The sequence below is a fragment of the Bos indicus genome, chromosome 16, assembly GCF_029378745.1.
Source record: "Bos indicus isolate NIAB-ARS_2022 breed Sahiwal x Tharparkar chromosome 16, NIAB-ARS_B.indTharparkar_mat_pri_1.0, whole genome shotgun sequence".
NCBI classification, from domain to species: Eukaryota; Metazoa; Chordata; class Mammalia; order Artiodactyla; family Bovidae; genus Bos; species Bos indicus.
Genome location: NC_091775.1, coordinates 36,213,732 through 36,237,542, shown reverse-complemented (window position 1 = coordinate 36,237,542; position 23,811 = coordinate 36,213,732). Strand labels below are relative to the sequence as shown.

Below are 23,811 nucleotides of genomic sequence, written 5' to 3'. Positions count from 1 at the left end.
AGATCCCACGTACCGCAGAGCGTTACTAAGCCCGTGCACCACAACTAAGCCTGTGCTCTAGAGCTTGGGAGCCACAACTACTGAGGCCCCGTGCTCCACAGCAAGAGAAACCACTGCAATGAAAAGCCTGCACACCACAGCTAGAGAGTAGCCATGGCTTGCCACACTGGAGAACAGTCCTTGCAACAGTGAAGATCAAGTATAGCCAAAAATAGATAAATAAAATATAATGCATCAGAAGAGCTTGCCTCTTAAAGAAATTAGTTATGAGCCTTTTGGTAAAATGAATAATTAGTAACTGACATTTAAATTTAGACCTGTGAGTACTGGATTTATTTACAAATCTTTGAAATATAACATATAAGGTATTCCTTTAAGTCTAAGTCCCAATAGTAATTTTTTAAAATTCCTAATTGTGTATTGAAAGCAGTAAGAGGTTTCACAACACCAAATAAACCAGTGTTGAGGTTTCCCCCAACATAAAGTTTAACAGCTCCAACTTCTTCAGAGTTTATCAAGATACAAAAGAACAAAGTAGAGGTTATCATTTTCGATGGTCAGTCTGACCCTTGCAGGCTGAGGGGGTGCGAGCACATGTAGACAGGGGCTTTGAGGGGCTGTGGCTCAAGAGTGACCATCCGCACTCTAGCTGATGAGACCCTAGCCTGGAGCAGGCTACAAGGGGACTGCAGGGCTCCTGCTCCAGCCAGAGCATTCCAACTGAAGTGTCCATGCTGATCCAAGGAAAAGCCGAGGTCCCTCCAAGGTGTCTGAGAGTGATGGCTGCAGGCTTCCACCCTGTCTTCTGGGCAGCCATGTAAGCATAAATACAAGCAAAGTACTATGGGATGTGGAATGACCCGAGACAGAGCACATCAATGGTCACCCTATTGTGACCTTGCAGAGTGGATCGTGGGTGGTTCTACCCTGTTTCATGTCCAGGAAACAGACCACCGGTGGACTGGACTCAGGCCATTACTGCAGAACCTACACTAGGCATATGTCTCCCTTCTGTGTGTTCAAGTGTCCTCCTTACCTTGTATTTGTTAACTATTTTTTTAAATGCACTGAATTTGGGTTAAAGATGAACCACCAAAGTGGATCTCAACACAGATCTAAAGCCCGGGGGAGGAGCATCAGGCTTATCTGACACAGCCATTCCTGGATAACCTGTGTGCCTAAAATCCCTTCTCAGTGCTAAACAGTGGGTTGATTTTCTTTTTACAATTAAAAAAAAAAATGAGTAGTATTGCATTAGAGTACCTGAAACTGCTTCATTGGAAACAAAAACTATTTACATTAAATAAAAATCCAGTTGCTGGCTGCATCTGCACATTTATAGCACGGTGAAGCACACTGTGACTGATAGTGCAGAGGGCTTCTGGCACGCACACCGCAGGGACAAGAAGAAGGGGTAAGAGGGGAGGAGCAAAGAGTACAGCTCATTTCTGGTTCCAGAGCTGATTGGACAGCCAGTCCGGTTCCTCATAGAGCCCATCCCCGCTGGTGGCACAGGTGGCCTGAATGTACCAGTGCCCGTGGCACAGAGTGTAGACCCAGCTTGTCTGTGATCTCGGCTGCATTCATGGCATTGGGGAGGTCCTATCTGTTAGCAAACACGAACAGAAAAGGCGTCCCAGGGTTCATCTTCTGCCAGCATCCTCATGTGAGCCTCGCAGGCCTCTCACACTGTCAACCACAAAGATGAGACTTTGTGTGTTCTAAAGGTAGTGGTACCAGAGACGCCGGATCTTGTCCTGGCCACCCATGTCCCACGGAGTGAAGCTGATGTTCTTGTATTCCACCATCTCCATGATGAAGCCTGTAGTGGGAATAGTGATCACAATTTCACCCAACTTCACTTTGTACAGGGTGAGGGTCTTTCCCACAGCATCTAGGCCCACAGTGAGAATGCACATTTCTTTTTTGACAAAAAGGCCCTTGAAGAGGTTTGGAAAGATATTTCCTGGCGCAGCTGTTGCTCGGAGGCAGGCGTTGGTTTCACTCCCACACAATTCCAATAGTGATTTTACAAGACCGGAATAAACAAGGAAGGTCACCAAGAGTGTAAGGCGACTGGGCTGTAAAGTAGCTAGCAAGAATTTCTAACATCTCATGTGACCCATTCCTTAATACTAGTGCAGGCAGAAGAGTTCTTCATGGCCTCAGTCATAATCAGTTAATTCTGCACACTGTGTAGAATTAAAATATTAGAAAATGCTTTTAAAAATGGTCCCATAACAAAGTTTCCACTGGAATGAAAGCCACTAGCTTTAGCACTGCTGGAACCCAGAGGGTTTGCCAGCCCGTGTTCATATTTCAATTTCCAGCCTGGGGCTTTGAATTTTTTCTCTTTTTTATATTCTTTTCCATATCCCAGGACATTGAGCATAGTTCCCTGTGCTACACAGTAGGACCTGTTGTCCATCCATCCTTTTTTAAAAATTTTTATTATAACTGGAGGCAAATTACTTTACAATGTTGTGGGTTTTGCCATACATTCTATATGAAATAGTTTGCATCTACTAACCCCAAACTCCCAATCTACCCCTCCACCGCCCTCCTCTCTCCCTTGGCAACCACAACTCTGTTCTCTGTGTTTGTAAATTTGTTTCTACATCATAGATAGGTTCATCTGTGTCATATTTTAGATTTTATACGTAAGTGATACCATATGGCATTTGTCTTTTTCTTTCTGACTTACTTCACTTAGTATGATCATCTATAGTTGCATCCGTGTTGCTGCAAATGGCATTATTTCATTCTTTTTATGACTGAGTAATATTCTATTGTATATACGCACCACATCTTCATCTATTTATCTATCAATGGACATTTAGGTTGTTTCCATGTCTCAGTTATTGTAAACAGTGCTGCTATGAACATTGGGATGCACATAACTTTTTGAATTATAGCTTTGTCTGGAATGAACTGCTGGATCTTATCATAAGTGGATCTTTAGTTTTCTGAGGAACCTCCACACTGTTTTCCACACTGCCTTCACCAACTTACATTCCCATCAACAGTGTAGAAGGGTTCCCTTTTCTCCACACCCTCTTCAGCATTTATTATTTGTAGACTTTTTAATAGTGGCTATTCTGACCTGTGTAAAGTGGTACTTCATTGTAGTTCTGATGTGTATCTCTGTAATAATTAGCATTTTTTTATATGCTTATTGGCCATTTGTATGTCTCCTTTGGAGAAATGTCTGTTTAAGACTTCTGCCCAGTTTTTGATTGGATTGTTTGATTTTGTTGTTGGGTTGTATAAGCTCTTTGTATATCTTGGAAATTAAGACCTTGTTGGTTTCATCATTTGCAAATATTTTCTCTCATTCTGAAGGTTGTCTTTTTATCTTGCTTATGGTTTTCTTTGCTATGTTAAAGTTTGTAAATTTAATTAAGTCACATTTGTTTGTTATTATTTTTATTGCTTTGGGAACCTGACCTAAGAAAACATTGGTATGATTTATGTCAAGAGAATGCTTTGCCTATGTTATCTTCTAGGAGTTTTATGGTGTCTTAATATGGGAAATAGATGGGGAAACAGTGGAAACAGTGTCAGATTTTATTTTTCTGGGCTCCAAAATCACTGCAGATGGTGACTGCAGCCATGAAATTAAAAGACGCTTACTCCTTGGAAGGAAAGTTATGACCAACCTAGATAGCATATTCAAAAGCAGAGACATTACTTTGCCAACAAAGGTTCGTCTAGTCAAGGCTATGGTTTTTCCTGTGGTCATGTATGGATGTGAGTGTTGGACTGTGAAGAAGGCTGAGTGCCGAAGAATTGATGCTTTTGAACTGTGGTGTTGGAGAAGGCTCTTGAGAGTCCCTTGGACTGACTGCAAGGAGATCCAACCAGTCCATTCTGAAGAAGATCAGCCCTGGGATTTCTTTGGAAGGAATGATGCTAAAGCTGAAACTCCAGTACTTTGGCCACCTCATGCGAAGAGTTGACTCATTGGAAAAGACTCTGATGCTGGGAAGGATTGGCGGCAGGAGGAGAAGTGGATGACAGAGGATGAGATGGCTGGGTGGCATCATTGACTCGATGGACGTGAGTCTCAGTGAACTCCGGGAGTTGGTGATGGACAGGGAGGCCTGGTGTGCTGCGATTCATGGGGTCGCAAAGAGTAGGACATGACTGAGCGACTCATCTGATCTGATCTGAATGTTTAAATCTTTAAGCCATGTTGAGTTTTTTTGTGTATGGTGTAAGGATATGTTCCAACTTCATTGATACAGCTGTCCAACTTTCCCCACACCATGTGCTAGAAACTTTCTCCCATTGTATATGCTTGCTTGCTTTGTCAAAGAATAATTGACCACAGGTACGTGGGTTTATTTCTAGATTATTCTTTGCCATTTATCCATATGTCTGTTTTTGTGCCAGTTCCACACTGTTTTGATTACCATAGCTTTGTATTACTGTCTGAAGTCTGGGAGGGTTACTGGTGCTTTGAATTTAAATGGTGCTTGGCAAATGTGTTTTTAACATATTTAATACATATAAATACTACTCAAGCTTCAGATGAGAGGGAAAGGAGTATGAAAAAAAATACAAATGGCTATTTTAGAGTAGGAATATCTCTTGTCTCACATTCTAAATTCTAAGTTGGGGAAGAGAGAAGTCATAAAAACAAAGGAGGATGACAGACCATATTCTCACATTTATTTGGAAAGCTATTCTATTCATCTTGTCTTGGATTCTTTAAGGGAAGTAGGCAAAAAAGGAAGAAAAACAGAGAATATGAAAGAATCAATTAAGAGGTATTAAAGGAATTTCATGTAGCTACTGGCATATATTCAAAAAATTTGAAAAAATATGAATTGTGCCCAAAGTCTTGTGGGTTTTGGCACTTACATTGAAATTAAGTTCTATATATACCTGAGAATCAGATCTTTCAGGGAAAATTCAATTTCTGAAACTGAAATATTTTCACAAAATGGAGAAAAGAAAGATGCACATCAAAGAGATCAAACTTGGAAATAAGCCTGATGTTATAAATTGAGATTCTTAAATCACAGACCATGCTTTTCTTTTCTTGACCCCATGTCTCTTACACATCTCTTATTACTGTTAACACTCTAGCCTTGACTTACAGCCAGCTCTTCTTAGTGGCTTATCTTAGTCTAATGAAATGAAGATTTGCCATGATTTTGATCTAGTTAAATAAGATCCAGTCTTAACCTACATGCTGCTGCTGCTGCTAAGTCACTTCAGTCGTGTTCAACTCTATGCGACCCCATAGATGGCGGCCCACCAGGCTCCCCTCTCCCTGGGATTCTCCAGGCAAGAACACTGGAGTGGGTTGCCATTTCCTTCTCCAATGCATGAAAGTGAAAAGTGAAAGTGAAGTTGCTCAGTCGTGTCTGACTCTTAGCGACCCCATGGACTGCAGCTTACCAGGCTCCTCCGTCCATGGGATTTTCCAGGCAAGAGTACTGGAGTGGAGTGCCATTGCCTTCTCCACTTAACCTACATAAGATGTGGTAAATGCACAATGATAAATTAGACATTTAAGTTATCTCAGTCTATTTTCAACTGAGTACTCTTTTAAGCTTAAATCAATCACTTTTATTTTCAAACATTTCAGTGGGTCCCTATTTCAAAAAACATAAAGAAAAAGACCTTCGAAAAACCTTTGAATGCCGTCTCTGTATTTCTCTCCTTCCCTCCCCCCGACTCCAATATTGCTCACTCTGCTTCAGTCACATCAGTGTCTTTGGAAATTCTTCTACCATCCAGTTGCTCTCTTGACTCCTTCAAGTCTTAGCTCTAGTGTCATACTCTCAATCACCACTGTTTGAAAATGTAAATCTCCCTCCAAACCACACACCATGTGGTTCCCCTTATCTTGCTCTATTTCTTTTCTCCAGTTTATTCACACATTTGAATATACTATAAAATTTCTTATTTGTTATTATACTTATTGCTTATTTTCTATCCCTGACCCACTAGAATGTAAACTATACAAGGACTTTTGTCATTTTAGTTCATTGATGTATCCCAAATGCTTAGAACACTGCCTGACATAGAATTATCCAATAAGTATTTTTGGAATAAAGGGAAGAATATGTTCAGTATTCATTATCATTTATTAAGTAGTATTGGAAAATAATGTGAAACTCAAACTTCATTATATCTGATTCTCTAAACATTAGGCCATATGTCCTTAAATAGATATTCAAGTGAGACATTGAGAGGGAACGGAAAAAAATAGGCATAGGGATCAAATCATAATTCAGTTTTTTACCAGCTATGGCAAAGTAAATTTGTGTGAACTTTAGTTATCCCCTTTGTGAAAAGACTGTGATGAAGACATTAAGTGAGCAACTAGATCAGTTCCTGGTGTAGTAGGCACGTGATAGATGTGTTTCTCCATTTTTTTCCCTCTAACTTTTCAGTAGACTCCACATGGTAGGGGGAAAAAGGAGAAATCTAAGGCACCTGCAAAGATCTACAGTGTGTCCACAGACTCTCATCATAAGAAACTGCAGGAAATTGGGAGAAAGGTGAAAAGGCAGTTATCAGATCTTTTCTAGTCCTTCTTGAATGGAGGGCCTCATCAATGGGGACACTGAGAACAAGGATAGACAAGACTGCCTCTTACTCATGGCTGTGGAGGGAGAAATCGGTGACCTAACGTGGACAAAATGGTGAATGAAAATGGCCATGCAGAGCCAAAGCAACCTGACCAAACATATTATCAAAGCAAAACAGTCACCGACCAGGTACTAAGTCAAAGGGTCAGAGAGGTAAAGGGGTCAAGAATAAGGCTTAATTGACATTTCTCCAAAAAGGACATACATATAACCAATAGGCACATGAACAGATGCTCATCATCACTAAATAACAAAAAATGCAAATCAAAACTACAATGAGGCATCACCTCACACAGGTCAGAACAGCCATCATTAAAATGTCTACAAACAACAAATGCTGAAGAGGGTGTAGAGAAAAGGAAACCCTTCTACACTCTTGGTGGGAATGTAAGTTGGTGCAGCCTGTATTGAAAATAGTATGGAAGCTCATAAAAAAACTAAAAATAAAGTTTTCATATGATCTGGCAACCCCACTCCTAGGCATGCTGCTGCTACTGCTCAGTCACTTCAGTCGTGTCCGACCCTGTGCGACCCCATAGACTGCAGCCCACCGGCTCCCCCATCCCTGGGATTCTCCAGGCAAGAACACTGGAGTGGGTTGCCATTTCCTTCTCCAATGCATGAAAGTGAAAAGTGAAAGTGAAGTCGCTCAGTCGTGTCCGACTCCCAGCGACCCCATGGACTGCAGCCTACCAGGCTCCTCCGTCCGTGGGATTTACTCCTAGGCATAAACCCAGATAAAACTGTACTTCAAAAAGATAAGTATCTCCTGTGTTCATAGCAGCACTATTATTATAGCCAATACATGGAAACAATCTAAATCAACAGATGAATGGATAAATAAGATGTGGTACATATATACAATGAAATACTACTCAGCCATTAAAAACAATGAAATAATGCCATCCACAGCAACAAATGGCTACATTTGTTGCTACAGATGGATGGAGCTCAAGATTATTATACTAAGTGAAGTCAGTCAGAAAAAGAAAGACAAATACAATATGATATCACTTATATATGTGGAATCTAAAATACGACACAAACATATCTAGAAACAAAAAGGACTTACAGAACACAAAGAACAGACTTGTGGTTGCCAAGGGGAAGGAGATTTGGTATTAGCAGAGGCAAACTATTACATATAGGATGGATAAACAACAAGTCCTACTGTATAACATAGGAAACTATATTCAGTGTCCTGGGATAAATTATAATGGAGAAGAATATGAAAAAAAATATATATATATGTATGTATAACTGAGTCACTTTGCTCTACATTGGAAATTAAACACATTGTAAGTCAACTATACTTAAATAAAAAAATTTAAAAAAGAATAAGAAGGTTGAGAGTGACTATAGGAAATATGGACTCAGTGAATGTCATTGCAAATGGCCATGTCCTGCAGCCAGATTGAGAGGCCTGGATGAATAAGGGCATGAGATGGCACAGTCCTTTAGAAAGTCCTGCACAGGATGGACAGCAACCTTTTTGACAGTCTAGGAATCTGTCTTCACTGATACTCATCTCACATTTCTAAATAAGGCTTTCATCTTCAGGAAACTAGAAAAAGGCAGGACTGACGAATAGCATTCCCCTTCCTCAGGTCAAAGGGAGTAGTACTTCATACTCTGAAGTCAGAAAGAAAATTAAAGTGAAAATATATTTTTAAAAAATAGAGTAAGTTTTAACAAATGCTCATGGACTCAATGAACAATCAATGGCAAGTCAGTAAACAAGTGGATCAGTAAATGTGGATGTCCAGTTGTTCTTGCAGATTGAGCACATTTCTAGGACTTTCATTCTGAGGGGGACAATTGGGGAAACTTTCCCCAATAAAACAATCTTTTATTGTACAAGAGAAGATATTGAAACCCAGAAAAGTAAATTGATTTTCTCAAAGTCACACAGTTATTACTGGCTACATTAAGACTAAACACTGATTTACAAAACAAAATTCCAGTTTCCATTGGAAGCTATTTTTTCAGTGACCAAAATACTCGTTTTGGCGTCTGATGCCTTTCAAGTTGGAAAGTGTTTTCATACAGAGTAAATAATCAGACTTTTGAAAGAGTAAAAACATTTCATTAGACTGTGGTGCAGTCTGTATATTTTTTCCTATTTTACTCTGTAGTCATCTTTCCTAGGGATTGAAATTCTTGCATCTCTCAGAGATGGTGTCATTTTTTTTTAGTTGTAATATACACATATTAAAGAAAATTAAAATTAAAAGCGTATATGTATGTGTACATGTACACTTTATATATATATAGTATATATAAAGTTATCAAATATATATATTCTTTAATTTTATTTGTATATTATTTAATTTTCCTTGAGTATATATACCATGATACTTATATACCGCTACCACTTGAGGCATAATATCATTAATAGTTTTATAAATTATCTTACATTAGTCATTATTAGTGCTGATAAATAACATTCAGTTTTGCTCTTGTTTACTGAGCTCCTGCTTTTTGACAGGCCCAATAACAGGTGTGGAGATTTCAGAAAATGAGGGGTTTTTGTTTTTTTTTTTTTTAATAAATATTTTAGAGATTCTCCCATGTCTTTAATGAGCTTTTGAAACCTTCCATAATCTTATTCCTTATGTTAGCTACACAAAGTTACTTCTATGGAGAGTTAATATGTTTAATTTGTGTTGGCTTTCCTGACATTGTACTCAAATTCTAGAAGTTCAGACAGTTCAGGGCCTGATCATACCTAGAGATATTTGGCTCTAACCATTGCCCCAAAATAAAGACCTTATAAGGTTTGTGAATGCAGTATCTCATATATCCCATTACGGGTGATTCTTTTTTCAGAGTAAGCAAGGAATAAAAGACATTCTTAAAACTGTTCCTCATCCTCTTATTCCTTTTGAGATTTTCAAATAGGTGAAGTTTAGAATTATGACTGGCTACTTCATCTGAGTACATTACCCTTTGATAGAGAAATTCACCTATTCTGTTTCTATATAAAGTAAATCAGTTTTACAAACTGAGATCTTGTTGCCACTCAGAGTGTGGCTCTGAATTAGTCTCTGCTGGACTTCACCTGAGGGGGCTAGTTAGTTCTTTTAAAACATAATTATCTTACCACATTGCAAAGTATTTTGCTTCATCGATTACATGTTTTGAGAAGGTAAAATCGCCATTATCTATAAGAAACCTCTCTTATCAATAGATAAAAAGACTATCTACAGAGAGATATAAAACAGAATGTTTCTAAGTTCATACCATTGACAATAATAAACATTCTGTGAAAAAGAATAGAAAGCTCCAAATTTAAAAACAGTGACATCAACTATCTGATTCAATCAGAAACTGGAGGGAAGAAAAAATAATACAATTAGCATCAACACAAAATCCTGCCTATAATCGAGGTACAATCAAAATTTGTTAAACTGAATTGACAATTCATGGTTTAATTATCTGATAAGATGCTTGAGGATTGACACTGTTTAAGAGACAGATAAACTTTAGACACCAAAGGAGTGGAAAACCGTTTATGTTTTATTAATTTTGATTTAATATTAACTTTAAAATACTTTATTATAAAAATATTAAAAATTAAAAATTAAACAATAAAAATAAGATAAAATAATTTTAAAAAGATAAAAAGATTCCCTGTTGCCTCCTCTATCACTGCCCTTGCCCCCACGGTGAGATGCAGCCTACCCCCACCTCCCCAGTAGACATCCCAACACTTTGGTCTTAGACCCTGGAGCCCAGCGGGCTGGGGAGATGCTGTCCAAGTTCCGCTCCAATCCCCCATCCCCCGAAGGCCCCTCTCCGTCCTGGCCAATCTCCTCCTGGTAAGTGGGCTCCTGGGAGCATGGGAGCCTCTCCCCTCCCCAGGAACCCCTTGTCCCGCCTCTACTTTTCCTCTCTCCCGCCCTTACCTCTGTCCCTGCGGGGATTCCTCCCATCCCCCGCCCCCTTCCATCCCCCCAGGTGTCCGAGTTCACCCACCAGCGCTTAGGAGATGCCCTAGTTGTGAGCAGACGAACTCTGCATTCTCTTGCTCCGCCATCTTGGCTCCACCCCCTATGCTTACTCTTTCTTGCCTTTCCAGAGCCTAGACTGACACATTAAAGTAAAAGTTGAAAAAGACTCTGATGCTGGGAGGGATTGGGGGCAGGAGGAGAAGGGGACGACAGAGGATGAGATGGCTGGATGGCATCACTGACTCGATGGACGTGAGTTTGAGTGAACTCCGGGAGTTGGTGATGGACAGGGAGGCCTGGCGTGCTGCAATTCATGGGGTCTCAAAGAGTCAGATATGACTGAGCTACTGAACTGAAATGAACTGAAGACCTATCTAGCATTCAAAAGGATTTATGTACATTGCAGAGAAGAGAAGGACTTCCCTGGTGGCTCAGATGGTAAAGCGTCTGCCTACAGTGTGGGAGACCTGGGTTCGATCCCTGGGTCAGGAAGATCCTCTGGAGAAGGCAATGGCACCCCACTCCAGTACTCTTGCCTGGAAAATCCCATGGACAGAGGAGCCTGGTAGGCTGCAGTCCCGTGAGGTCACTAAGAGTCAGACATGACTGAACGACTTCACTTTCAGAGAAGAGAAAGCATTTATAATTAGATATTTTCTACAGTAAATGCTCAAAGAAAAAGAAGGAGAGGGAAATCTCTTTCCTCATATCTTTGTGTGTGTCCTTACAAAGACTGTGATGTAGAGGTAATCTGGGGTGGGTTGGCGGAGGGTACCACTGTGGACCTGTGTGAGCCAAAGTGAAGTGGTAACATAAAAATGAGTAGGCAGATGCTCTGAAGTAGACAGAAGACACCTGCTTCAATATTTATATTTATATCAATATCTGTAATTGAGAGTTCGTAAAGAGAGGGCTTTGGCTTCTCAGGTAGCGCTGGTGGTAAACAACTCGCCTGCCAAGGCAGGTAAACCTAAGAGATACAGTATCGATCCGTGGGTTGGGAAGATCCCCCAGAGAAGGGTATGGCAACCCACTCCAGTATTCGTGTCTGGAGAATCCCATGGACAGAGGAGCCTTGTGGGCTACACTCCATGGAGTTGGAAAGAGTCAGACATGACTGAAATGACTTAGCACATGCGTACACACACACACAAAGATAAGAGAAACAGATGTGTGGCATGTAGCTAGACTACCTGAGTGAATCCACTGTTTTTTACTGGATCCAGAACTTTCATCCAGAACTACAATTTTCCTGAGGCCTAACTGTCCAGGTTCCCCTGCATTCTCCTGCATATATGCCATTACAATAACCACCACACTCTTCCTCCATACACACGCCATCACTAGGAGTAGCATGAGAGAGTCTGTTTCTTGGGTTAAAAGTGCTTGTTTAAAATATCCCTACCGTATATCACAGGGAATTCTACGCAATACTCTGTATTGCCATATGAGAGAAGAATCTAAAATAAGTTATACATATGTATATATATAACTGACTGTCTTTGCTGTACAGAAAAAACTAACAAAACATTGTAAATCAACTATACGCCAATCAAAAATTTTTTTAAAACATGATAGATTTTTTTCCTGAGGAACTATGCTGGGACTCTTGTGTGCAGAACACTCTATTATCTGGATATAATTCACTCCTCTTAGGAAGACTTGACATCTGACGCATGTGTAAGTCATTCTATGAATTCAGTCAGTCAGACAACTCTAGCCAAGGGTCCACAAGGCTTTGTGGATATGTAAATTAATGCCCTCAAGTGAATGGAGGATCACAAATACTGGAGCTCTAGTTTGTGAAAGGCAAACCTTTGGTTTCCTTGAATGTAACCACTCTCCCTTGGCAAGAATCTAACAGAATTAGCCTTTGTGCAAAATATTTACAGAGCAAGATATGCACCTGTTCGTTCATTGTTTTGCTCATTCATTAAATCAATTAACAGTTAAAGGTCCAAGAAGGGTTCTGTGAATGGGAGACACAACAGACCAGGGCACTGTGTCAAGTTGGTTACATTTCAGCTGGAGACCACAGAGCCCAGAAGCATATGAAGATATCGTATCAGGGGCACAGTTGAGGGATATGTAAAGCACAAAGAGTTGGTACTACAGAGAGTTTAAATAGGTGGTCAGGAGGATCAGATATATTTTATTATCATTCTGGTATTTCTGTTATATCTGCCTTGTATTATAATTTGGTGAGAGTGGATTGTTTTTTAAAAAATGACTAAAGCTGGAAAGTTTTCTAGTGATTCTTAGAGGTAAAGGTTTGGGGTCCTTGGAATGAGAAGCTTGATAAAGCAATTGCTCCCCTCACTGGCTTTCCAGAGTTCTGAGCTTCAGGATTCCTATTCCTGCTCCTGAGTTTGTGTGGTGAGCCCTGGGGACTCTTGTCCAGGATCCTTGTTGACAAGACACAGCTTATTTAGGCTCATACTCGCTCTGGGGAAAGACATGCTGGGCTTCTCAGGCTTCTCATTCTATCTCACTCCACATCCAGGGACTAATTCACTCTGCCACCTGGCAATGATGGCTCTAACAAAACGGATCTTGTATGCTGAGGGCACCTGCAAAGTTAAGCCCAATTGCATTGTTTGGAATGTGTAGATGGCTAGAGCAAGAGTGTGTATTCTTCATATTAAAATGAACTCACAGAATCACTGGAAATTACCAAAAAGCACTCAAGTAAAGTGATGAATATTAAATTGAGGAGTGCTCAGCCCCCAAATAAGAGTACAGGCAGTGATATACAAGCTCTACTCCCCACCCCCCCAAAATAAATCTATGTTGAACCATGCTAAAGAGGAAGTCCTCCATGGTATCAAGTAATGAGGAGAGGTTAGGAATTATTCAGTGAAAACAGATATTCTCTATCAAGAGAAATGGGCTTGACGTGTACTTGGACCTGATTCATTCAAACTACTACAGTAGTTGGAGTGCTAACATCTCTTGCTCTTCACAGACTCTGAGGAGGTTCTCTTCTGAGACAGGTGGGTCTTTCTTTGTATATGTAAGGATGAGGGGAGGGTGAGGGAGGAGGCAACTGTAGGCTTCTGAGCACACAGCACAGAATATCGTGGTCAGAGGCAGACCAAGAGGCAGTGGATGACTGGGAAGGCATGTGGAGTTAGAAGAGTTGAGATTCGAATTTGTTTTCCTGGATTGTTTGATGGGCACCTTACCAAAACACAGTGGGCCTTAGTTATTTCATCCACACAGTCCATATAGAGTTCAGTTCAGTTCAGTTCAGTTGCTCAGTCATATCTGACTCTTTGCGACCCCATGAACCACAGCACGCCAGGCCGCCCTGTCCATCATCAACTGCCGGAGTCTACCCAAACCCATGTCCATTGTGTTGGTAATCCTATCCAACCATCTCATCCTCTGTCATCCCCTTCTCCTCCTGCCTTCAATCTTTCCCAGCATCAGGGTCTTTTCAAATGAGTCAGCTCTTCACATCAGGTGGCCAAAGTATTGGAGCTTCAGCTTCAGCATCAGTCCTTCCAATGAACACCCAGGACTGATATCCTTTAGGATTGACTAGTTGGATCTACTTGCAGTCCAAGGGTCTCTCAAGAGTCTTCTCCAATACCACAGTTCAAAAGCATCAATTCTTCAGCTCTCAGCTTTATTTATAGTCCAGCTCTCACATCCATACATGACTACAGGAAAAACCATAGCCTTGACTAGACGGACCTTTGTTGACAAAGTAATGTCTCTGCTTTTTAATATGCTGTCTAGGTTGGTCATAACTTTCCTTCCAAGGAGTAAGCGTCTTTTAATTTCAGGGCCGCAGTCACCATCTGCATTTTGGAGCCCCCCCAAATAAAGTCAGCCACTGTTTCCACTGTTTCCCCATCTATTTGCCATGAAGTGATGGGACCGGATGCCATGATCTTTGTTTTCTGAATGTTGAGCTTTAAGCCAACTTGTTCACTCTCCTCTTTCACCTTCATCAAGAGGCTTTTTAGTTCCTCTTCACTTTCTGCCATAAGGGTGGTGTCATCTGCATATCTGAGGTTATTGATATTTCTCCCGACAATCTTGATTCCAGCTTGTGCTTCCTCCAGCCCAGCATTTCTCACGACGTACTCTGCATATAAGTTAGATAAGCAGGGTGACGTACTCCTTTTCCTATTTGGAACCAGTCTGTTGTTCCATATCCAGTTCTAACTGTTGCTTCCTGACCTGCATACAGGTTTCTCACCATCTCTTTCAGAATTTTCCACAGTTTATTGTGATCCACACAGTCAAAGCTTTGCCATAGTCAATAAAGCAGAAATAGATATTTTTCTGGAACTCTCTTGCTTTTTTGATGATCCAGCGGATATTGGCAATTTGATAGAGTAATTATCTAGAAAAGTGGATTAATCAAGATTACATTCTGAGGTGTACAAGACATTCTACTAGGGTATAAGGAGAAACTAGAACTTCTATTTACATGTATCGTTTTCTTAGTCTCTTTTAAGTTGTCTATTTTGTGTGTTTAATGTACACTGTCAAAGACTAGTACATGTGCTCAGTAGATCAGTCATGTCTGACTCTTTGTGATCCCAGGGACTGTAGCCCATCAGGCTCCTCAGTCCATGGGATTTCCCAGGCAAGAATACTGGAGTGGGTGCCATTTCCTTCTCCAGGGGATCTTCCCAATCCAGGGGTATAATTCACATGCTCTGCATCTCTTTTCATTGGCAGGTGGATTTTTTTTTACCACTGAGCCCCCTGGGAAGCCCCCATAGTAGTACATAGATAAGTTTAAAGTTACCTGGCCAAACTTGCATGAAGGCTGATGATTTAGAATGCTGAGAGTCAGAAAAACTTGGAGTTAGAAAAGGGAGAATCTTCACTCAGCCACTTTCTAGTTGCCTGACCCTAGGCAATTTCCTTAGTTTTTCTGAGCCTAACTTCCAATCTGTGTATTACCAGGATAATAATAGCACTTACATCATAAGATTGTTGTGAGGATTAATGAGTGCTTAGCATGGTGCATGGCAAGAAATGTGTGAAACAGATAATAGCTCATATTACTCATCAACAAAATGGAGATAATTTCTTTCTTGCAAAATTGTTGTGAAATTTAATGACATGGTATATTTAAAAGTGCTCTGTAAAGCTTAAATTCTAGGTAACTGTAAAGTAATGTTTTCAATGCTTATTGAATGCTGGAGTTTTAATTCTTTCAATTGCCAGAGTCTGGGGCCATATCAGTTTAATCCTTCTTTTATGGAATATCTGAATTTTCTTCATATCTTGGAGTTATCATAGGGAACCCTGGGAGAAGTTACTCATAGGATTGGTACCCTGAGATTTCTCTCTATAAACAGAGAATTTGAGCATTACTTAACCTCAGATATGCAGATGACACCACCCTTTTGGAAGAAAGCAAAGAGGAACTAAAGAGCCTCTTGATGAAAGTGAAAGCAGAGAGTGAAAAAGCTGGCTTAAAACTCAACATTCAAAAAATGAAGATCATGGCATCCAGTCCCATCACTTCATGACAACTAGATGGGGAAACAATGGAAAAAGTGACAAACTTTATTTTCTTGGGCTTCAAAATCACTGCAGATGGTGACTGCAGCCATGAAATTAAAAGACTCTTGCTCCTTGGAAGAAAAGTTATGACCAACCTAGATAGCATATTAAAAAGCAGAGTCATTACATTGCCAACAAAGGTCCATCTGGTCAAGGCTATGGTTTTTCCAGGGGTCATGTATGGATGCGAGAGTTGGGCTGTGAAGAAAGCTGAGCGCCAAAAACTTGATGCTTTTGAACTGTGGTGTTGGAGAAGACTCTTGAGAGTCCCTTGGACAGCAAGGAGATACAGCCCATCCATCCTAAAGGAAATCGGTCCTGAATATTCATTGGAAGGACTGATGTTGAAGCTGTAACTCCAATACTTTGGCCACCTGATGGGAAGAACTGACTCATTGGAAAAGACCCTGATGCTGGGACAGATTGGAGGCAGGAGGAGAAGGGGACAACAGAGGATAAGATGGTTGGATGGCATCACTGATTCAATGGACGTGAGTTTGAGCAAGCTCCAGGAGTTGGTGATGGACAGGGAAGCCTGGCATGCTGCAGTCCATGGGGTCGCAAAGAGTCAGACATGACTGAGCCACTGAACTGAACTGAACTAGGTGGCTGGGTGTGGCCTCTCGAAAGCCATTCTTCTATGTCCATCCTTTAAATGTTAGAATTTTTGTAGATAAGACCAATATGGCCCTAGTATCCCACAAAGTTCTTATCTCTTAAAAATTAGGGTGAGAATTTGAGATGCTTTGTTCATATAAAGCAGTGCTTTGGAAAACACAAGATTTATGTATTTAATAAAATCTATAGAATCCTGGGCATCACTGCCAAAGAGGATTTAGGAAACAGTTAGCTCCTTGAGTAAGCTATTTAAAATGAAGAAAGCACAAGCAACGTAACTCCCACTTTTGGGGGGGATAGTTAACGATTTATAATTGAAATCATTGCTGTTTTAGCTCTAATAATATCATATCACACTGGTTGGCAGAGCAATGAACAAAATTGGACATTTATTTTGGCTTTCTCCATTGAATTACCTTTTAATTTCTTTCAGTGACCCAAAGGAAAGGTAGCAAAATGAGATTCAAGAATCTGTGAGCTGGATGGCAGATGGAGACCCATTGCCTCTCTAAGTCCTGCGCTACATGTGGTAGAAGGAGGCCTGGCTGAGCGATGGCACCACAGCTGCCATTTTACAGTCGTGAAGATAGTGCAAAGCCTCACTGGGACCAAACTCCTATGGGTTAATAATGTGGAGCTTTACCTGGCCCAGTGTTCCTGGAAAACAATGATGGGCAATAATCCTCCCCGGTTTGTGTTTTAGGAGACAGCTGGCTGCAGAAGGCCCTCTGCCCTATGTGACTCGGACGGGGCTCATGGGTGGCTCCTGTGTGTACCCATGGCAAGGCAGACAAAAGTTCCCCAAGTTCTGATTCTCTAACTCATGAATGATTAGCTGAATCGTTGGTCCCCACTAACCAATCTGAAAACTGTCCACTAACTTAACTCATTTAAATTTTATCAGGCTTCTTTTCCTCCCCCAGGCGGCAGAAGCTTGTCTCTTCCATAAGCTTAAGTTAGCTTAAGCAAGCACTAAAATGCAGAGTATCTTCCCCTTCAAGGCCCTTTCCTGTTTGAAGTCCCTGTTCACATCACCTACTCATTCCACTCCTGCATACACAGTTCTCTTTAAACTTCATTGTATGACTAGTGACTAGTGAAGTGACTCAGTCGTGTCCGACTCTTTGCGACCCCATGGACTGTAGCCTACCAGGCTCCTCTGTCCATGGGATTTTCCAGGCAAGAGTACTGGAGTGGGGTGCCATTTCCTTCTCCAGGGGATCTTCCCAACACAAGGATCGAACCCGGGTCTCCCACATTGTAAGCAGACGCTTTTACTATCTGAGCCACCAGGGAAGACTAAACTTCATTAGTCTTTCTTAAAAGAGACAAAAGCCTTTTCTAGCTGAACTTTGAGACATTTGTACACATTATGCCTTCTCCCTACTACAATGGCTTCTGGTCCCATCACTTCATGGCAAATAGATGAGGAAACAGTGGAAATAGTGACAGACTTTATTTTGGGGGGCTCCAAAATCACTGCAGATGGTGACTGCAGCCATGAAATTAAAAGACTCTTGCTCCTTGGGAGAAAAGTTATGATCAACCTAGACAGCATATTAAAAAGCAGAGACATTACTTTACCAACAAAGGTTCATTTAGTCAAGGCTATGGTTTTTCCAGTAGTCATGTATGGATGTAAGAGTTGGACTATAAAAAAAGCTGAGCACCGAAGAATTGATGCTTTTGAACTGTGGTGTTGGAGAAGACTCCTGAGAGTCGCTTGGACAGAAAAGAGATCCAGCCCATCCATCCTAAAGGAAATCAGTCCTGAATATTCGTTGGAAGGACTGATGTTGAAGCTGAAACTCCAATACTTTGGCCATCTGATGAGAAGAACTAACTCGTTGGAAAAGACCCTGATGCTGGGAGGGATTGGGGACAGGAGGAGAAGGGGATGACAGAGGATGAGATGGTTGGATGGCATCACCAACTTAATGGACATGAGTTTGGGTAACCTCCGGGAGTTGGTGATGGACAGGGAGGCCTGGCATGCTGCAGTCCATGGGGTCACAAAGAGTTGGACATGACTGAGTAACTGAACTGAACTGAACTGAACTACAATGGACACCCTCCCACTGTTGTAATAGTCCTCCAACTCCATTGCAATTGTCTCTCTACCCCTATTGCAATGATCCTTATAAATAGTTTTTCCATATGTGCTTTTTATTTGACAGGAGAAAACTAGACTTTCTCTTCTACCTCTAGTCTTTTCTGTTAAATGTGCTTTTTCTTATTTTCATCTAATAAATGAATATATATATGTATCTAGATATATAAATCTATAGCTATGTATATTGAGTTCATTCTTAGTGCTACAGATAAAGACAACAAAGTCTTTCTCTCATGCCTATTGGAGTGGTTGAGAGACAGATAAGAAAAAACAAACATTAAATGATATGAAGTGTTTTGGAGATAGGTAAGTGAGAGAATGTCTTGCTTGGGGATGAGTCAAAATTGTATCTATGGTGTGTGTGTGTGTACTCAGTCATGTCTGACTTTTTGCGATCCCATGGACTGTAGCCCACCAGGCTCCTTTGTCCATGGGATTTCCCAACCAGGAATACTGGAGTGGGTTGCCATTTCCTACTCTAGGGGATCTTCCTGACCCAGGAATCAAATTCATGTCCCTTGTGTCTCCTGCTTGGCAGACAGATTCTTTACCACTGTGCCCCTAGGGAAGCCCTTTATATCTGCGGTTGTCAGATAAAATTTCACATATACAAGTAGTCCTAAGAGAAATGAGAAAAAGGGCTAACAAGCAAAGATCCTGAGATGAGCTGACTAACATTTTAAAAGAACTACTCTGGGTTCTAAGTGGCGAACAGGCTGGGGAGAGGGTGATGATAGAAGCATGGAGAACATAGGAATCTATGGCGAAAATACCTGCATTAGAAGCTGGTGGACTGAACAAAGGTGGTGATGACCATGGTTTGGGAAGGCAAGATATGAGGGACTGGAATCAAAACTTGAATTTGGAGCATGTTATGTTTTAATGTTTATTACTCATAAATGGAGAGTTCTAATTGAAAATTATATATTGAATATATCGATATGAGTCATGAGTTCAGGGGAGAGATCTTTACAGATCTTGATATCTATGAAAGGAATATTATTAATTTAAATAAGACAATCATTTAAGTCAAATGATTATTTTACTATTTAGTGTATTTAAGTCAAATATACTCATTTAGCTGTATTTACTCAATCTATCTACTTTGCCTAATATGCTAATTATGTTTTTGCCTCAGGCCTTTGTCCTTTGGAACAACAGACTGGTTCCAAATAGGAAAAGGAGTACGCCAAGGCTGTATATTGTCACCCTGCATATTTAACTTATATGCAGAGTATATCGTGAGAAACGCTGGGCTGGAAGAAGCACAAGCTGGAATCAAGATTGCCGGGAGAAATATCAACAACCTCAGACTTATATGCAGAGTATATCGTGAGAAACGCTGGGCTGGAAGAAGCACAAGCTGGAATCAAGATTGCCGGGAGAAATATCAACAACCTCAGATATGCAGATGACACCACACTTATGGCAGAAAATGAAGAGGAACTAAAAAGCCTCTTGATGAAAGTGAAAGTGGAGAGTGAAAAAGTTGGCTTAAAGCTCAACATTCAGAAAACGAAGATCATGGCATCTGGTCCCATCACTTCATGGGAAATAGATGGGAAAACAGTGGAAACAGTGTCAGCCTTTATTTTTGGAGGCTCCAAAATCACTGCAGATGGTGACTGCAGCCATGAAATTGAAAGACGCTTACTCCTTGGAAGGAAAGTTATGACCAACCTAGATAGCATATTGAAAAGCAGAGATATTACCTTGCCAACAAAGTCCATCTAGTCAAGGCTATGGTTTTTCCAGTAGTCATGTATGGATGTGAGACTTGGACTGTGAAGAAAGCTGAGCACCGAAGAATTGATGTTTTTGAACTGTGGTGTTGGACTCTTGAGAGTCGTTTGGACTGCAAGGAGATCCAACCAGTCCATCCTAAAGGAAATCAGTCCTGGGTATTCATTGGAAGGACTGATGCTAAAGCTGAAACTCCAGTACTTTGGCCACCTCATGAGGAGAGTTGACTCATTGTAAAAGACTCTGATGCTAGGAGGGCTTGGGGGCAAGAGGAGAAGTGGACGACAGAGGATGAGATGGCTGGGTGGCATCACCAACTTGATGGACATGAGTTTGAGTGAACTCCGGGGGTTGGTGATGGACAGGGAGGCCTGGCGTGCTGCGATTCATGGGGGTCGCAAAGAGTCGGACACAACTGAGCAACTGAACTGAACTGAACTTTGTCCTTTCTTTCTTCTGTCTACCAGGGTTACTGAAAATGCAACAAGATAAAAAGCCAGAGATAATGAGCCAGAGTGCAAACTGACACACTGCTTTCTTCATCAAGAATGTCTTTCAATATGAAAGAAAAATGTTAGCAGGACTGAACAGCATTTCGTAATGAAATTGGTTTGCATTCTAGGATATTCTCCTTATCTTACCATCAATCAGAAATAGACATTTCATGCACCATGCTGTTCTAGACCACTGAAGTACCCCCAAATAACTACTCCATGGCTACTCATTTCATTCAGGCCCTGGAACAAATGTCACTTCCTCAGAGAAGCCCTCTTTTCTAAAATGCTGCTTCTCTCACTGTCCCCTTTTTCCTTGCTTCAGTTCCTATGTAGCATTTATCATTATTTTACTTTATATTATGTAATTATTTGTTTAGATTGTGTCCCCCCTACAAAGCAAACTCAAGTAGGACATGAGCTTTGTTTTATTCAGTTGTATCTCCTGTACCTAGGCAATTACCTGGCTGGCACATACAAGGTTACATAAAAAGGAAAACGAATGAACAGGAATATAATAAACATGTCAATATCCTATGTTTTGTATTTGTATAATAAATCATTGCACTTATTTTTTAATGTTCATTTTCCTTATTTTAGGTATATTCCTTTTAAACAATATTGTTGGGGAGGGGAAATTTTCCCCTTCTACTCCCCTTGAGTTCTTATGGCTGGATTAGCCATAAAATTGACACAAGACAGATTAGCAGCAGAAAAAAAACTTCTCATTTTTTAAAATTGATTTTTATTGGCGTATAGTGGCTTTACAATGCTGTTTCAGTTTCTGCTGTTTAGCAAAGGGAATCAGCCTTACATATACATACATTCCCTCTTTTTTGGATTTCTTTTCCACTTAGGTCATCACAGAGCACTGAGTGGAGTTCACTGTACTATACAGCAGGTTCTCAGTTATCTATGTGATACACAGTATTATATATATATATGTCAGCCCCACTCTCACAATTCATCATACCCCCTTTTCCTGCCTTGGTAACCATAACTTCGTTCTCTACATCTGTGTCTCTATTTCTGCTTTGCATATTAGTTCATTGCTAACATTCTTCTAGATTCGACAAACAAGCGATATTATACAATATCTGTTTTTCTCTTTCTGACTTACTTCACTCTGTATGACAATCTCTAGGTCCATCCACATCTCTGCAAATGGCATTATTTCATTACTTTATATGGCTGAGCAATATTCTATTGTATATACGAACCACATCTTCTTTATCTATCCTCTGTTGAAGGACATTTAGATTGCTTCGGTGTCTTGGCTATTTTAATTAGTGCTGCCAAGAATATCGCAGGGCATGCATCTTTTCAAATTATTGTTTTCTCCGGATAGATGGCTAGGTGTGGGATTGCTGGGTCATACAGTAACTCTAATCTTAGCTTTTTCGGGAACTTACACACTATTCTCCATAGTGGCTGTACCAATTTATATTTCCACCAATAGTGAAGGAGGGTTCCCTTTTCTTCACACCCTCTCCAGCATGTATTGTTTGTAGATTTTTTGATGACGGTCATTCTGACTGATGTGAGGTGATACCTCATTCTAGTTTTGGTTTGCATTTCTCTAATAATGAGCGATGTTGAGCATCTTTTCATGTGTTTGTTGGCCGTCTGTATGTCTTCTTGGGAGAAATGTCTGTTTATGTCTTTGGCCCGTTTGACTCCAGCCAGAAAGGGATAAGGCAGCCACAACTGGGGAGTCCATACTCACTCTGATGGGATCCCCCTCTAGTGCCCTCAGAGGCAGGGGCTGGCAGGAAGCTGAGTCAGATTGGGGTGCGCTCGCTCTAGTGGGAGTCTCTCCTAGTGCCTGCAGAGGCAAGGGCTGGCATATGGGGACAGAGTCCATGATGGCGGCCCCACCTCTTGCATGCCTTTCAACAGTGGTGCCTTATTTCCAAGGCAGATCTGCTTCCTCCAGGATCATTCCCTGCTAGGGAGCTCCTTACTTCTGTCCCTTCAGGCCATCTCTGTGAAACCAACAGCAGTCCTCTCCCTGGTCCACTCTCCCACACTTTAGCATCCTGCTCCCTCCACCATGGGCAAGACACTTAACTCAGCCTGGGGTGCCCAGCGCCAACTCCCTAGGAGGCTTTGGCAAAGGTGGTGCGTGGATCCCTGGAGCTTGTGTGGGCCAGAGAGGACTTGGCTTGAGGGGCAGGTGGGCCCTCTCAGATGAGCACCCCCCCCAGTGCCCATAGAGGCAGGGGCCTGTGGGTGGGGATGGGGGTTACAATGGCCGTCCCACCCCTTCCATGCCACTCAATAGCAGCGCCTTTATTCTGGGTGACCGAGGTTTCACCCAGAAACTTTCCTGGTCATGGAGCTCCTTACTCGTGTCCCTTCAGTCTGTCTCTTCACATCCAACAGCTGTCCTCTCCCAGGGTTCACTGTCCAAACCCCATTTTCCAGCACGCAGCCCCTCTCTGTACCAGGAGACACATGGCTCAGGCTGGGGTGCATGGGGCTGCAGCATGGACTGTGAGCACAGATCTTACTCTGTCCTGCCCTCCACTGACCAGTTGCTGCATTCCCCTCTGACCCCCTAAAGCTCCCTCTCTGTCCCGGCTGATTTTCCCACTGTGAGGGGGCTTCTCTGAGTGCAGGAAGCTCTCCTCACCTTCAGCTCCCCTCAGGGGTGCTGGTCCCTTCTCATTTCCTCTTTTTGTTTTTCTTCCTTTAGTCCTACCTGGCTGCGTGAGGATTTTTCTTGTCCTTTTAGGTGTCCAAGG

At 41.4% G+C, this 23,811-nt stretch overlaps 1 pseudogene; it reads right to left on the bottom strand.

The window, feature by feature from the left end:
• Positions 1 to 1,442: 1,442 nt before the first annotated feature.
• Positions 1,443 to 10,647, bottom strand: LOC109570136 (ADP-ribosylation factor 1 pseudogene; annotated as a pseudogene).
• Positions 10,648 to 23,811: the final 13,164 nt, after the last annotated feature.